The sequence below is a fragment of the Dreissena polymorpha genome, chromosome 4 (assembly GCF_020536995.1).
Source record: "Dreissena polymorpha isolate Duluth1 chromosome 4, UMN_Dpol_1.0, whole genome shotgun sequence".
NCBI classification, from domain to species: Eukaryota; Metazoa; Mollusca; class Bivalvia; order Myida; family Dreissenidae; genus Dreissena; species Dreissena polymorpha.
In genome coordinates, this window is record NC_068358.1 from 59,489,939 (window position 1) to 59,506,030 (window position 16,092).

A 16,092-nucleotide genomic window follows, 5' to 3' on the forward strand; every position below is an offset into this window, starting at 1 on the left:
AAATATCAAGTTGCTATATTCAATATAGCAAAAGTTATTGCAAAATGTTAAAGTTGGCGCAAACCAACCAACCAACAGACCAACCAATAGACCAACCAACAGACAGGGCAAAAACAATATGTCCCCCACTACTATAGTGGGGGACATAAAAAGCAAGGCAATCAAATCACATCGATAACAACGTTGAACTTCCATCATATACCTTTTTGGCAAATATGGAAGTTATGTATTAAATAATAATAACAATACAGTGTTGTTGTTTTGTCATTTATTAAGTATACAGATCATTGCAAGATTCTGATGGCTTTTCTTGAAATGCATCACCAGCCGTCTGGAACACTGAAAAAAAGGCAATGTATACTCTGTTAAGTTATGGTGAAAAACAAATTATTTGCATTTTTTGTACAAAAATAAATTAAAAAGGCTCACATTATACTGCAAGCAATTCATAAGTTGCCTGCTGGTGACCCCCCCCCCCCCCCCCCCCAACATCATTAACAATAGTGCATTGTCTGTATATTACCATCAATTCAAGATTGTATGATTCAATCTCAATGGTTTGTTTTGGTTAAAATTGGTACAATGAATCATATTTATTTTAAGCTAACTCACATGCAATAGTTACTGAGAAACGGCTCCGAATGGAAAAAAAATCTTAAATGTCAGTCTAATAAGGGGCCATAACTCTTGAGCTATGAAGGTATAAATCATTATAATGTCAGGGTCAAAAGTATTTTATGTGGTGTGTTTGTGTTGAAAGTGTTTACAGATCCATGGAAGTGTTAGCGATATGTAGAAAGAATTATAAGCATTCTACAACATGTGTCATCACTTTCAGACTCTACCTGGGACATTTCAAAGGTTATCCATCACTGAAATGAATGTAATAAGTTGAAAAAAGGCTATATTTAAGGTAATAAAAAATATATTGGTACATAATTTGAACCAAACTTCTCAGGCAGTTTCTAATAATTGACTTTAATCAAAGGTTTACCAAAAATGGAATTTTTTTAACAAACAAAAAAGGCATGCCATGGCTAAACTATTAATTAAATCTTACCTACCATAGTGATTTTATTTACAAATGATCAAAGAAATGAGTGAAAATATATACTGTCTATGCTCACAAGTGAAATAAAATCGCTACCAGAACCAACACATTTTCACTTTATTTCATGACTCTCTGAACAAATTGTATACTATTATAGTTCTTGAATACATTCATATTGGCGAATTTGGCAAGAACCAGAATGAAATGTCACTTTGATTTTCAAAAATTTGATTCTTGAATCATATAAGATTTGTTAAAGGGCATATTGACAGCTAAAACGGAATTTTATTCTCTGAAATAAATGTATGCGTTAATATGAACTTATTTATATGTTTCTTAAAGCACAGACCTTGCTTTATATATTGCAATTATGTACATTACTAATTAACAAGAGCTGTCAGAGGACAGAGCGCTCGACTATTCAAGTGCTTGACAGTATAACGTAAGCCATCATGGAGAGGGGGTATAATGTGTGTGTGTGTGGTCATTTAATAGATATTTCAAAAAAAAGAAAAAAAGAAAAATTTGAGGGGGGGGGGGAGTCAAGGTCATTCAAAAGTCAAGGTCAAATTCAACTTGCCAGGTACAGTACCATCATGATAGTAAGAAAGTATTTGAAGTTTGAAAGCAATAGCCTTGATACTTTAGAAGTAAAGTGGATCTAAACACAAAATTTAACAAAATATTCAAAGTTACTAAGACAAACAAGAATATCAGTGAAACTGATGGATGCTCCCTGATGATGCGCTTTGTCAATGTATGTGTTAATAAACACCTAAAAAATCTATTATTAGCCTCGGTGACCTTGACCCAGTGACCTCAAACCTCATCAAAAGGTAGAGGTCCATGCAAGGTACCTACATGCCAAATATGAAAGAGATCGGTAAAGTATTGAAGGCGCTATGAGAAACGGTAGCAAAAGTGTGACAGAAGGAAGTCTATTATTAGCCTCGGTGACCTTGACCCCAGTGACCTCAAGCCTCATCAAAAGGTAGAGGTCCATGCAAGGTACCTACATGCCAAATATGAAAGCGATTGGTTAAGTATTGAAGGCGCTATGAGAAACGGTAGCAAAAGTGTGACAGAAGTAAGGAAGTAAGTAAGTAAGGAAAGACAAACTGGCAACTATATGCTCCACCGAAAAAGGGGCCATAATTCTGTCGCAATGCTTATTACAGTTGTCTGATCTTGTTTATAGATTGGGATCATGTTGGTAAAGAAGTACGCAAAATTTGAAAGCAATATGTCAAAGGACATAGAAAATATTTGAGGTTGTACGCAATTTTTAACATAGATTTATCAATAATATTCATATTCTAAGTGAAAAAAGGGCCATAATTCTTACAAAAATGCTTGATTCAGTTGTCTGCTCTTGTTTATAGATTGGTGTCATGTTGGTAAAGAAGTATGCAAAATATAAAAGCAATATGTCAAAGGACATAGGAAATATGTGAGGTGGTACGCAAAATTTAACATTCCAACACTCACGGTAACGCCGACGCCGGGGTGAGTAGGATAGCTCCACTTTATATATATATATATATATATATATAGTCAAGCTAAAAAAAGTTATCCCCACGAAACTTTTTGTGGGCGCAGGAAATCGTAGTAGTATTAACATATCCAGCTATGGGCATGCTCACTGACCATAATGAATAATGGAACAGTAGTTTTGTGTAGAAAATATTCATTAAGATTGTGAATGTTGTGGGCAAGATTTCGATCCCCATAAGCACTAAGACCATAATGTAATAATATTTTTTTGGCCCTTCACTAATCTTTTTAAACGATTTCATCAATGTTCCTTATACATGTACATTTATTTTTCATAAAAATCGGACATGTGGAATGTTGAATATTTGCCATTGCATAGAGAAAAACCATTGACATGCCCCCTTAATTGATTGCAGAAAAAGTTGTAAACCAAAAACAAATAATAACAAAGAGCAGTGAAAAAAATTGGCCATTATTAATTTAATTTCAAAGAACAATGAAAATTTAAGGCAACAAGAGCTGTCAGAGGACAGCGCGCTCGACTATTCGAGTGCTTGACAGTATAACGTAAGCCATCATGGAGAGGGGGTATAATGTGGGTGTGTGGTCATTTTATAGATGATATTTAAAAAAAAAAAAAAAAATAAAAAATTGTTGTCTTTTTTTTTTTTAGGGGGGCGGGGGGGGGGAGGAGTTCTGGGGTGGGGCATGGGGGATGGTTTGGGTGGAGCCCATTGTGGTATGTCAGGTAAGTGTTGTTTTGTCAAAGTATGAATCAAATGTGATCATAAATCCCCTCCGATGAAACCGGTAGGGGACAATAATGAGCGGATACAAATTTAAAGGATAGAACTGAATGTTCAAACCTTTTATCTTGTTTGAACCTGATTGGTTTTGCAAATCGCATTAATTAATAGTGGTGAGCATTGGTGTTTTGTTTCTTGGTACAATGAAACGGGATATGTGATTTACTAAGAAGAATCAAAATCATAATGTGGCAAATGAATATTTATCTTCAAGTGTGAGTGATGCCAAATCCAAACTCTGCATATTGAAACAATATGGTCACCATTTGAGTGAGATTTAAAAGAAATATTTCTTAGTGGCCTAGGACCTTTGACCTGAAAGTATAAATTCAGCATATAACCTGATTGTAGCGAGTTGTTGAATGAGCTTTCTTGCATATATACTGGTATGTGAAAATTGAGTATTAAGTGTGACTTTGACCATGAGACGAGTTATTCCAAACCTAAGCTTTCCATTTTGGCTCGTTATGCATTTATACTTCACATTGCACCCTCTTTCAATTACCTTGAAGACTCTCGTCACACCTTGGGGAGGTTGCTGCTGGGAGATAATTTTTAGGTCCAGGAAGCGCTCGGAAGCAGTCAATATAGCAGTAAGCATCTTCCAGCACCCTGTTATGGAGAGAAGAGTATTGGGGTTTATGGTGAGAACTGTGAGTGTCATTCTTTTGTACAGTTGTAGTGGCAGCCATTGTGTGAATACTCATGTAATCACTCTCACTTAAGTATCAATAGCTAATTATATATATATATATATCATTCGGAAACCATTTTACTGCTTCAGGTCACTGTGACCTTGACCTTTGACCTAGAGACCTGGAAATCAAAAGGGGTCTTCTACCAGTCATGATCAATGTACCTATGAAGTTTCATGATCCTAGGCTTAAACTTTCTTGAGTTATCATCCGCAAACCATTTTACCGTTTCGAGTCACTGTGACCTTGACCTTTGACCTAGTGAACTGATAATTGAAGGGGTCATTTGCCAGTCATGATTAATGTACCTATGCGTTCTTGAGTTATCATCCGGAAACCATTTGATGGACGGTCTGACCGACATGTGCAAAACAATTAACCCCCTCTTCTTCGAAGGAGGGCATAATAAATTAATTTTGTTCAATCTATCTATTTATCCATTAAAAAGTTCACACTTTCAAAACAAATATAATACAAACTTGGTCATCAACAATAATAAAATACCCCTGCTGTCCCTGTGAATGTTAATGAGCGAGGATCAAGGAATCAAGACCATTACTCTTGGATGTGAAATCAATGCAAATAAAAATTGTGTTTTGAAAATCTTTTTTTCATGCTGATCACATATTTACAAGTTTGAATGGATAGACAAATCCACAACAGACCAACCAACATACAGACTCCAATATACCAGGAATAACCCCACATACCGCATTGACACAGAATATTTTGCATGCTGTCTTCACAAGATAAGAAAAACATATTTACATGTTTGGCGATTTTAAGAGTTATTATGCAATTGTGACCTTGACCTCAGAGATATCGACAATTCTTTGGCATGACACACCGTTCAATGATGGTAAACAAATGTGCATTTTTTTTGTTTAATCTCACAATGAATGACATAGTTATGGCCCAGATAAACTCACAACCAAACTTAGATAGATATTCAGTCACTATTTATTCCAAAAATTTGTGTTGAAAGCCTGTCGACAGGTGTCGCAAGCCAGTGTTATAGGACCTAAAGTCAAAATCAATGTGACCTAATTTTTCGGCCAGGCATGGCCCACGTTTGAAGTTGGCCTAGAGATCATCTAGATTAAACTTCTGACCAAGTTTGGAGAAGATCGGATGAAAACTACTTGAATTAGAGAGCAGATACCATACTGAATGCTAAAAAACGCACAAAGTGACCCTGTGACCTAGTTTTTAGTCCGGCATTGCCCATGTTAAAACTTGGCCTAGAGATCATCTAGATAAAATTCTAACCAAGTTTGGTGAAGATTGGATGAAAACTACTTAAATTACAGAGCGGACAGCATGATGAATGTTTTAAACGCACTAAGTGAACCCGTGACCTAGTTTTTGACCCGGCATGACCTCTATTCAAACTTGACCTAGACATCATCTACATACAACTTATGACCAAGTTTGGTGAAGATCCAATAAACACCTTGAATTAGAGAGGGGACACTTAATACAGAGCCATCGACAGACAGACAAGGTCACTCCTATATACCCCACTATACTATGTTTCTGGGGATATAATAGCAAATAATCAAGAAATATAAAACAAGATAATCTTGATAATAATAATTAATACTCAAGCAACAAACATATGAACCAGGTATCGCATTGTGGAGCACTAACCAGTTTTTACTGCGGAAGACGACAAGCTTCATTCTGTGTGTGATGGGCGGTTGGGAACCATACCCTTCAATATGAAAACTTGCCAGCTTCTAAGTGTTCCACACAGAGGTCAGCACCTTCACTGTCTCCAGCTCAATCTCTAGGTACACCTACCTATATATGCAAAAATCAATTGAGTGAAACCACTAGTTTGATTATCCATTAGATGCATTCTTGATCAAACATTAGAGCAGTAGTACCCGTGTGATTTACAATATGGGTATTTTTACTGGATGCTGTAAAAATAACAGTTTGCTTTTGTTCACGTCAATGACCATGATAACACATTAATGGCTATAAAAGAAATAATGAAATTAGCTGAACAAACGCGAGTTATCAACAACCTATGGCATAACTAGCAAAACCATCAGTACAGTTTACAAAAAAAATGCTTCTTTTGAAAAATGGGTTGTTTGTACAGTAACTGTAACACTATTTACTTACTTACAGTTTCGTTTCACATTCATATGCATTTTCTAAATTTTGGCATTTAAATTACATAAAAAATATGAGTGAAAATAGTTTCATGCATCGTCAGTTTTAAACAAGAGTGCCAAACTGTCACAAGATATGCCCTTTCGAAGGTTTTGGACACCATGCTCAATGCTTGAAATGCACTAAGTGACCTCGAGACCTAGTTATTGACCCGGCATGACCCATATTTAAACTTGACCTAGATATCATTTAGTATAACATCTGACTAAATTTGGTGAAGATCATATGAAAACTACTTCAATAAGAGAGCGGACACCATGCTAAATACTTGAAATGCAATATGTGACCTTGTGACCTCGTTTTTGACCCTGCATGACCCATATTCCAACTTGACCTACATATCATCTAGACACAACTTCTGACCAAATTTGGTGAAGATCGGGTGAAATCTACTTCAATTAGAAAGCAGACACCATGCTAAATCCTTGAAATGCACTAAGTGACCTCGTGACCTAGTTTTTGACCCGGCATGACCCATATTTTAACTTGACATAGATATTGTCTAGACACAACTTCTGACCAAGTTTGGTGAAGATCGGATGAAAACTATTTAAATTAGAGAGCGGACACTGCTGTGGACGCCGTCCGCCAAGGGTGAAACTATAATACGTCCCGTTTTTAAAAACGGGCGTATAAAAAAAGGAGAGCATAAGATTTGGCTGTGTGAGAGGGTGTTTTGCTGCGTAAATGCGCGACTCTCACGCTGAATGCCCGATACTTGACAGGCGCATGAATGTTGATGCAAACTACTTCAATTAGAGAGCAGACACCATGCTAAATCCTTGAAATGCACTAAGTGACCCCGTGACCTAGTTTTTGACCCGGCATGACCCAAATTCGAACTTGACCTAGATATTGTCTAGACACAACTTCTGACCAAGTTTGGTAAAGATCGAATGAAAATTATTTGAATTAGAAAGCGGACACGAAAAGTGTGACAGACTGACAGACAGTGCGAAAACTATATACCCCCTTTTCTTCGAAAGGGGGCATAAAAATAACTTATCCATAGACATCGGATGTATTTTGTAATGGGAATGCTTTGGAGATTACCATAACATTCTGTGCACACGTAAAACCTTTATGAAGAATCCTCAACATTAAAGATTTATTAATATTTTTGAAAATTAAGCAAACATTCATTTTTTTCCATGAAAGCATTACAATTATGGCTTTTTATAAGTATAATATGATGTATGAAATAGTTTTTTTCTTTTTAATTTTAAGTTAATGTTGAACCATTCAATCACTTTAAAAACATTGCAAGTTATTGCATTTCCACAAAGCAAATGAATCTTAGCAGGTAAATTCAATGAATTTATCATTGGTACCCCCAGCTGATAATTTTAAAAATCTGTATAGAAGTTCACCAGATGATGTTTTATGCAAAATATGTATGTTCGCACTGCAGTTTTTGAGAAGAATATTTTTAAGTGTTCATTATATATATATTATAGAAGGAAAACAAATTTGATCCGAGGGTGGGGCAAATATGATCCAATGATACTTGAACAATCTTGGTGAAGGTCCACAAGATGAACTTTCATGCCAAATATCTTTGCTCTAGGCCTTGTGATTTATGAGAAAAATTTTGTTTTTGAGGTTTTTTAATATACTAATAAGGAAATTACATTTCCCTCCCCAGTGGGGCAATTTTGACCCCAGGAACATAGTTTGAACAATCATGGTACAAGTCCCACCAATTAACCTTTGAACTCTTAAGTGTAATCTTGAGTTTGGAGATTTTGACGTAATTCATTCTTATGACACACCGTCGAGTGATGGTGAACAAATGTGCTTAATGATTTTAAAATCTTACAATGAATGACACAGTTATGGCCCGGACAAGCTCATTTATGGCCATTTTTTACTTTTGAACTAAAAGTGTGACCTTGACCTTCGAGATTTCGACATTATTCCTTCCCATGCAACACCGTCAAATTATGGTGACACATGATTTTAAATTGAATTTAATTCTGACAATGAATGACATAATAATGGCCCAGACAAGGTCATTTATGGCCATTTTTGACATTTGAACTCAAAGTGTGACCTTGACCTTTGAGATATTGACGTTTTCTTGAGCAGTGACCGGCCGTGTCATGATTGTGAACATTTATTGTAAGTTATTTGAAATTCCTCCAATCAATAACAGACTTACGCTCCAGACAAGCCTAACCCGGACTTTCATACTGACGGACTGATCCACATACACCAAACCGCCAACTGTGACAAATATGTCGAGCTCTCCATAAGTGGGCTCGACAAAAAATCGACTTGCCCACAGGTAAAGGTCCACCACACAATGTTTCATGCTAAATATCTCAGCCCAAGGCCTTGCAGTTTCAGAGTAGATTTTTTAAGTTTTTCCTTTTGGTTGCCAGGGCAACAAGGATTTCATGGAAAACAATTCTTGGAGCAACATTGAAGGAGCTTCATGCCAGGAATATTCCTGCCAGTTTCATCAAGCTTTGTCCAAAGGTTTAGTAGGAGATATTGTTTAAGTAAAAATGTTGACATATAGACACACATCGCAAAACAGACAAAGACCAGCAACAATAACTCAAGTTGAGCTATAAAGGGTACATCTCTGAAATGACTAAATCATCCTGATGACTCTTATGCAAGAACCACTGAAAAATGATAACAAATTTGATCTAATTTGAATTTCACTAAATTCATACACCAACATATGCAGACAGAAATTTGACATTTTCAATCAATTAAGGGGCCATAACAGTTTAATTTTACAATGGCTTCAAGGCCTTTCCCCAATTTGGAATGTCAAAATGAACTTTTGCATTATAGTTTATCTGTCTTCAAGGTAACAATCTGGTAAAAATATTATACATAAGACAAGTCGGTCAATTAACAGGCGAACAGCTTTGTTGTATACTTAAATAAACCCAATTTTAATGCCTATTAACTTCAAGTTTCATTCAATTCTATGCAATTGCTACTGAAAAACAACTCTGGTCTGAAAAGTAATGTAGGGTTATCTTTTCGAATCAATACTAGGCTTATTTATATTACATACCCTCAGGTTTGTATACTTGCCAGTTCAGGAGGCGTTATAGAGCGCTATCAGTTAAATGATTATTCCCCGAATATCTTTCAGGTGTGCCAGCTGGGGGCTCCTGGATCACCTTGATCGTTTTCACTACATGCTCACTCTCAGTGAAGTGGCGCTCCAGGTTTGCGTCCGTCAGGATGGCCGCACTCTCCTCTACCCTCCGAACAACCTCGCGACGGCTCTTATCCAGGCAGGTTGAGGTCAGGAAGCCTGTGAGAAGGAGATCGGCCGAAAAAAAAATAAAGCTAAACAAGCAAATTTGTTAAATTGATATCCCCCGCCAATATGCTTCTGGACACAAAAGTGTTATATTTGACACTCAAAAAAGCATTTTTTCAAGATACAAAGGGCCAAAACCCCGTAATTAACAGACTGTGTACAATGCCATTTGGCGTGCATCGTCCTCTTATCCATATATATACTCATACCAAGTTTCAATGAAATCGGCCAAAGCACTTTCAAGATATGGCTCTCGACACAAAAGTGCTGGACGGACGGAAAGATGGACGGAAGAACAGACAGAAAGACGCCAACGCCAAAACATTAATAAGTAGATGTCCAAGAAGAATGAATAATTTACATAAATCAAATCCTAAGTTTACGCTTACATTGTTCAATGTGCGGGCGTCCGCTAGACCATTCCCTCGCACCACTTCAGGAAGTTCTTGATTGCCGTTAGTGCATTCCGCACCGTCTTCAGCTGGTGAGTGGTGTTGAGGAACTGTCGTGGACCTCCATATGGCCCATCCACAACAGCATGTCACTCAACACCACTCCTTCCAAGTAGCCAGACAGGGCCAGGAACCGGTTGATCTTCATGTTGACCTCTTGTGTTTTCGACTCGTTTGCCAACCCACCTGGCCTGCTCCGCAGGAACATGTAGTCTACATATGAGTCAACGATTGAAACTGCAACAAGTATTATTGGATGATATTCTATGCTAGATGGTGAAATCGCATATAATTTAACTAACAACCAGTAATTCCAAAGTATTATAAATAAATAATATTTATCTTAAATTTTAATGTACTATATATTTCCTCACGGTTTTTAATATATATACATGTAACAATAATAATGACTATCAATTGAAATGTATATAATTAAAAAAAAATCTGGGAAAACAGGGCTTAATGCACCAAGTACTGGTTCTACCCCGAAAACGGACTCAAAACTTTACACTATATAAGCAATCCATATTGTTACTTGCAGCTTCTCCGACCATGCATCACCCTTGCATTGGGTTCCAGGCTCAGGCAGTATTTCGGCATTAGGAATGAAAAGTCCTCTTCCTCCTCCTCCTCATCCTCCACCTTCTCATCCTCCTATGCCGAGTCATCATGAGTGGCGAGTCTGCTGGTCACCTTTCCTGAAGTTTTCGCGTCCAGTAAATGACGTTTAAATGTAAAAGTTACAAATCGTTTGGTATGGTTTTGTATTAGACATTGATAGAAATATGAGAAATTAAATACAAAAACCACACGAACACAATTTAACACTTACTTTCCGGAAACGGCCCTCTTGTGTAAACAAAATTGAATGTCCCAGCCTCCATTTTGTGCTCCTGTTCTAGATGACGCAGCCGGTCAATCACCGACCGGTCGCACAGCCAGCAAGAGTAGTAATTCCTCGGCTTTGTCTTCTTCACTTTCCGACCGGTCTTAGCACGTGCCTCTGACATCAACGGCTTCACGGGGTCTGCCGTCAGCGCTTGCACCCAGCGAACGTGGTCTGTTACCCGGAGGTACACAGTCGTGTTGCCTTTTACCACGCAAATGGGGCATTGCCTTGGGATAGGCTTTGCGTTTGGTGTCTGAAATATTAGTTTGAAATGTGTACGAAGCAGGTGGCTATCAATATATATGATTCATTAAGAGATGATGAGATAACGGACCCAGTTAATTGATTGAAATAATGATTATGTGATTGAAGCTGTTATGCTAGGGTAAAATACCAAGGAATGTGTATAGATATTGTTAACTTTTTTTAAATGGTGTTAAAAATGAATATTTTATTGCAATATTTGCACATGCTTTGTTTTATTTTACAAAGTAATCACTATTAACCTTAAGTTTATTCTCATGAAAAAAACATACCATTAAATAGCAATACTGATTACTTTATCTATTTGAGTGACATTAAGAGTGACCATGTATGTAAATATCAATCTATACTGTCTAACCCCCCTTGCAGATATTATTGACAGGTAAATATAATATTATATACCGTCTTATAACGATTCAAGACTTGGCCAAAATAAGGCCCCATTCCCTCAACAAAAAAGTATTAATTTTTCCCCAGATAAAAATTCACCCGACACTCAAGCAAATTAATTGCCCTAGACCCAGAATTGTCAAGTTTAAAATGTTTAAAACTAAATAGAATTGTTATGTATTTAATTTGGCGGTGATTAAAAAAACATATTATATTGTTTCTCATGTTTGGTTTAAAGTCCAAATTTTTTTTTTAATGATGCCCTATTTCCCCCGCCTCAGGGTACAGGTATCATTAGGCATTCTGAATCAACATTTTCATCAAAAACAATGATTCTTCATTCTTTACAGGCTGGGGGATTAAATTTTTAGAAACAACAATAACCATTCAAATCGCATACCAAACGTTAAGACTTTTTAAATGAAAATGTGGATTCAGAATGCCTAATGATTCGGAATACCTTGACAAACTGTACTGTTACCCCAAACCCTGAAGTAGCTGTGGCGTAAAGGATATGGTGTCCGCCTAGCAACCAGGAGGTCACGGGTTCGATCCCCACTGTGAAAGCGTTCTTTAGATCTTCCCTATAGACACTAAGTACTGGTTCTAGGCACCGGAAACAAAATTTACAGCTTTTTCAAATAAGTCCTATGCAATCAAACTAAAATATACAGGTTTGAACTAAACCAGAGGGAGATCTCTGCATGATGCATGTTAGTCTTATTTATAAGACGCGCGAGATACTTTACCCATATAAAAAGTAGCTTAATATTTAAGAGCGTCAAAAATTTGGACTAGATGCATGTATGCAATATCCCAGTGTGACCCAAATTCGAAGGGTGTAAAGAATCGAATGTAATGGACCGAAATTCGACGATGTAACGGTTACATGAAGCAATATTTAGCAAATAATGAAAGAAATAATGAAATGTTTAATAGCAGAAAATAATAATTTTAAACTCGGCTGTATTACTTTGAAATGATTCAAAGACAATAATCATCCATTTAATCAATATAAATAGAACATCGTCGAATTTGGGGTGCGGTAGGATAATGTATGGTTTCCAGTATTTACTATGGGGAAGAACTATTGTTGGCAAAATATTTCACTTCAAGAATATGTTTGCGTATCAGATATCAAATATGTACAACACAAAACCAATACAATTGTGTTACTGTTATGAATAATACAATTTAAAAAAATGTTTTTTTTTCTCCGTTTATTACTTTCACTGAATCGAAGGGTTAACAGAACCCAAGGCGAACATGATGTAGTGCGAACACAAGGCTACGGGTCGAAACCCATTAATAAAAATATATGCAATGACAACATAAGTATGGGGTCAATATACAAAAGATACCGTCTAATTATTTGGACACAAACCACAGTTTACCAACCACTCAAAATGGGGAAACACTCTTTTCCATTTTCCTGATTCCATTGGCTGTTTAGTCCCCTGTTTCGATTGGCTGTTTCGGCTATGGAAAATAGTTGTATGGCCATAGACGAGAAAGACCGGTTATGGAAGAGAAAGACCGGTTATAAAACATTAAGTTTTAGAAAGACGTCGGAGGACTAAAAGATAAAAAGTAAATAGTAATAACATAAATTTCATTCTTAAATACGAATGAAATTATATGTACTGGTACTAGTCTTCTATCTGCAATGGTCAAATATGGATGTGTATGGTGTACTTAATAAATAAATAAACTACACGTATGGTTTATAAGTTTAATGTACATCGATAATAAATATATAATCAGGCAACTTGATAGTGCGCGTGCATGTGATGAGCGCTACTGCAAGTCGACTAAGGCCACAGTAAATAACTATTAAAATGACAACATTGCTCATTTCTTCAAGTCGACTATGGCCACAGTGAATGACTCTGAAAATGAAACAATTTTTCGTTACTGCAAGTCAAATATAGCTACAGTAAATGACTCTTAAAATGCCACCACTTTTCATAAATGAAAGTCGACTATGACCACAGCAAATGACTCTTAAATGACACAATTGTTCATTACTGCAAGTAGACTATGGCCACAGTTAATAACTCTTAAAATGACACCATCGTTCATTACTGAAAGTCGACTATGGCCACAGCAAATGGCTCTTAAAATGTCCCCATCGTTCATTACTGCAAGTCGACTAAGGCCACAGTAAATGACTCTTAAAAAGACACCATTTTTCATTACTGCAAGTCGACTATGGCCACAGTAAATGACTCTTTAAATGACACCTACGTCTAATACTACAAGTCGACTATGGCCACAGTAAATGAATCTTAAAATTACACCATTGTTCATTACTGTAAGTTGACTATGGCCACAGTAAACGACTCTTAAAATGACACCATTGTTCATTTCTGCAAGTCGACTATGGCCACAGTAAATGACTCTTAAAATAACACCATCGTTCATTTCTAAAAGTCGACTATGGCCACAGTAAATGACTCTTAAAACGACACCATCGTTCATCACTGAAAGTCGACTATGGCCACAGTAAATTACTCTTAAAATGTCAGCACTGTTCATTACTGCAAGTCGAATATGGCCACAGTAAATGACTCTTAAAATGACACGATCGTTCATTACTGCAAGTCGACTATGGCCACAGTAAATGACTTAAAATGTCACCACTGTTCATTACTGCAAGTCGACTATGGCCACAGTAAATGTCTCTTAAAATGACACCATCGTTCATTACTGCTAGTCAACTATGGCCGCAGTAAAAGACTCTTAAAATGACACCATCGTTCATTACTTAAAGTCGACTATGGCCACAGTAAATGAATCTTAAAATGACACCATCGTTCATTACTGCAATTCGACTATGGCCACAGTAAATGACTCTTAAAATAACACCATCGTTCATTACTAAAAGTCGACTATGGCCACAGTAAATGACTCTTAAAATGACACCATCGTTCATTACTGCTAGTCGACTTTGGCCACAGTAAATGACTCTTAAAATTACACCATCGTACATTACTGCAAGTCGACTATGGCCACAGTAAATGACTCTTTAAATGACACCATCGTTCATAACTACAAGTCGACTATGGCCACAGTAAAAGACTCTTAAAATGACACCATCGTTCATTACTAAAAGTCGACTATGGCCACAGTAAATGACTCTTAAAATGACACCATCGTTCATTACTTACAGTCGACTATGGCCACAGTAAATGACTCTTAAAATAACACCATCGTTCATTACTGAAATTCGACTATGGCCACAGTAAATGACTCTCAAAATGAGACCATCGTTCATAACTGCAAGTCGACTATGGCCACAGTAAATTACTCTTAAAATGACACCATCGTTCATTACTGCAATTCGACTATGGCCACAGTAAATGACTCTTAAAATGACACCACCGTTCATTACTGGAAGTCGACTATGGCCAGTAAATGACTCTTAAAATGTCACCACTGTTCATTACTGCAATTCGACTATGGCCACAGTAAATGACTCTTAAAATGACACCATCGTTCGTTACTGAAAGTCGACTATGACCACAGTAAATGACTCTTAAAATGACACCATCGTTCATTACTACTAGTCGACTATGGCCACAGTAAATGACTCGTAAAATGACACCATCGTTCATTACTGCAAGTCGACAATTGCCACAGTAAATGACTCTTTAAATGTCACCACTGTTCATTACTGCAATTCGACTATGGCCACAGTATATGACTCTTAAAATGACACCATCGTTCATTACTGCAAGTCGACTATGGCCACAGTAAATGACTCTTAAAATAACACCGTCGTTTATTACTAAAAGTAGACTATGGCCACAGTAAATGACCCTTAAAATGACACCATCGTTCATTACTAAAAGTCGACTATGACCACAATAAATGACTCTTAAAAAAACACTATCGTTCATTACTGAAAGTCGACTATGGCCGCAGTAAATGACTCTTACAATGACACCATCGTTCATTACTGCAATTCGACTATGGCAACAGTAAATGACTCTTAAAATGACACCATCGTTCATTACTGAAAGTCGACTATTGCCACAGTAGATGACTCTTAAAATGACACCATCGTTCATTACTGCAAGTCGACTATGGCCACAGTAAATGACTCTTTAAATGACACCATCGTTCATTACTGCAATTCGACTATGGCTACAGTAAATGACTCTTAAAATAAAACCATCGTTCATTGCTACAAGTCGACAATGGCCACAGTAAATGACTCGTTAAATGACACAATTGTTCATTACTACAAGTCGACAATGGCCACAGTAAATGACTCTTAAAATGACACCATTGTTCATTACTGCAAGTCGACTATGGCCACAGTAAATGACTCTTAAAATAACACCATCGTTCATTACTAAAAGTCGACTATGGCCACAGTAAATGACCCTTAAAATGACACCATCGTTCATTACTGCTAGTCGACTATGGCCACAGTAAATGCCTCTTAAAATTACACCATCGTACATTACTGCAAGTCGACTATGGCCACAGTAAATGACTCTTTAAATGACACCATCGTTCATAACTGCAAGTCGACTATGGCCACAGTAAAAGACTCTTAAAATGACA

General features: G+C 36.8%; 3 long non-coding RNA genes across 13 annotated transcripts; 2 read left to right on the forward strand and 1 right to left on the reverse strand.

The window, feature by feature from the left end:
• Positions 1 to 253: 253 nt before the first annotated feature.
• LOC127877180 (uncharacterized) lies at positions 254 to 13,035 on the reverse strand. Of its 11 annotated transcripts, none has more exons than XR_008048276.1 (8): positions 12,902 to 12,916; positions 11,999 to 12,123; positions 10,510 to 11,116; positions 9,912 to 10,211; positions 9,284 to 9,513; positions 5,697 to 5,845; positions 3,857 to 3,963; positions 254 to 339 (listed from the first exon to the last, which is right to left on the reverse strand). It is a non-coding gene; the product is annotated as an uncharacterized LOC127877180 (long non-coding RNA). The 11 variants fall into 11 exon arrangements; XR_008048269.1 differs by lacking the exon at positions 11,999 to 12,123 and having other exon boundaries at positions 10,510 to 10,672; positions 10,807 to 11,116; positions 12,745 to 12,914; XR_008048273.1 differs by lacking the exon at positions 11,999 to 12,123 and having other exon boundaries at positions 12,916 to 13,035.
• Positions 3,880 to 6,106, forward strand: LOC127877182 (uncharacterized). Its single transcript, XR_008048280.1, has 2 exons — positions 3,880 to 4,004; positions 5,674 to 6,106. It is a non-coding gene; the product is annotated as an uncharacterized LOC127877182 (long non-coding RNA).
• LOC127877181 (uncharacterized) lies at positions 10,072 to 11,731 on the forward strand. The gene is made up of 2 exons (XR_008048279.1): positions 10,072 to 10,220; positions 10,516 to 11,731. It is a non-coding gene; the product is annotated as an uncharacterized LOC127877181 (long non-coding RNA).
• Positions 13,036 to 16,092: the final 3,057 nt, after the last annotated feature.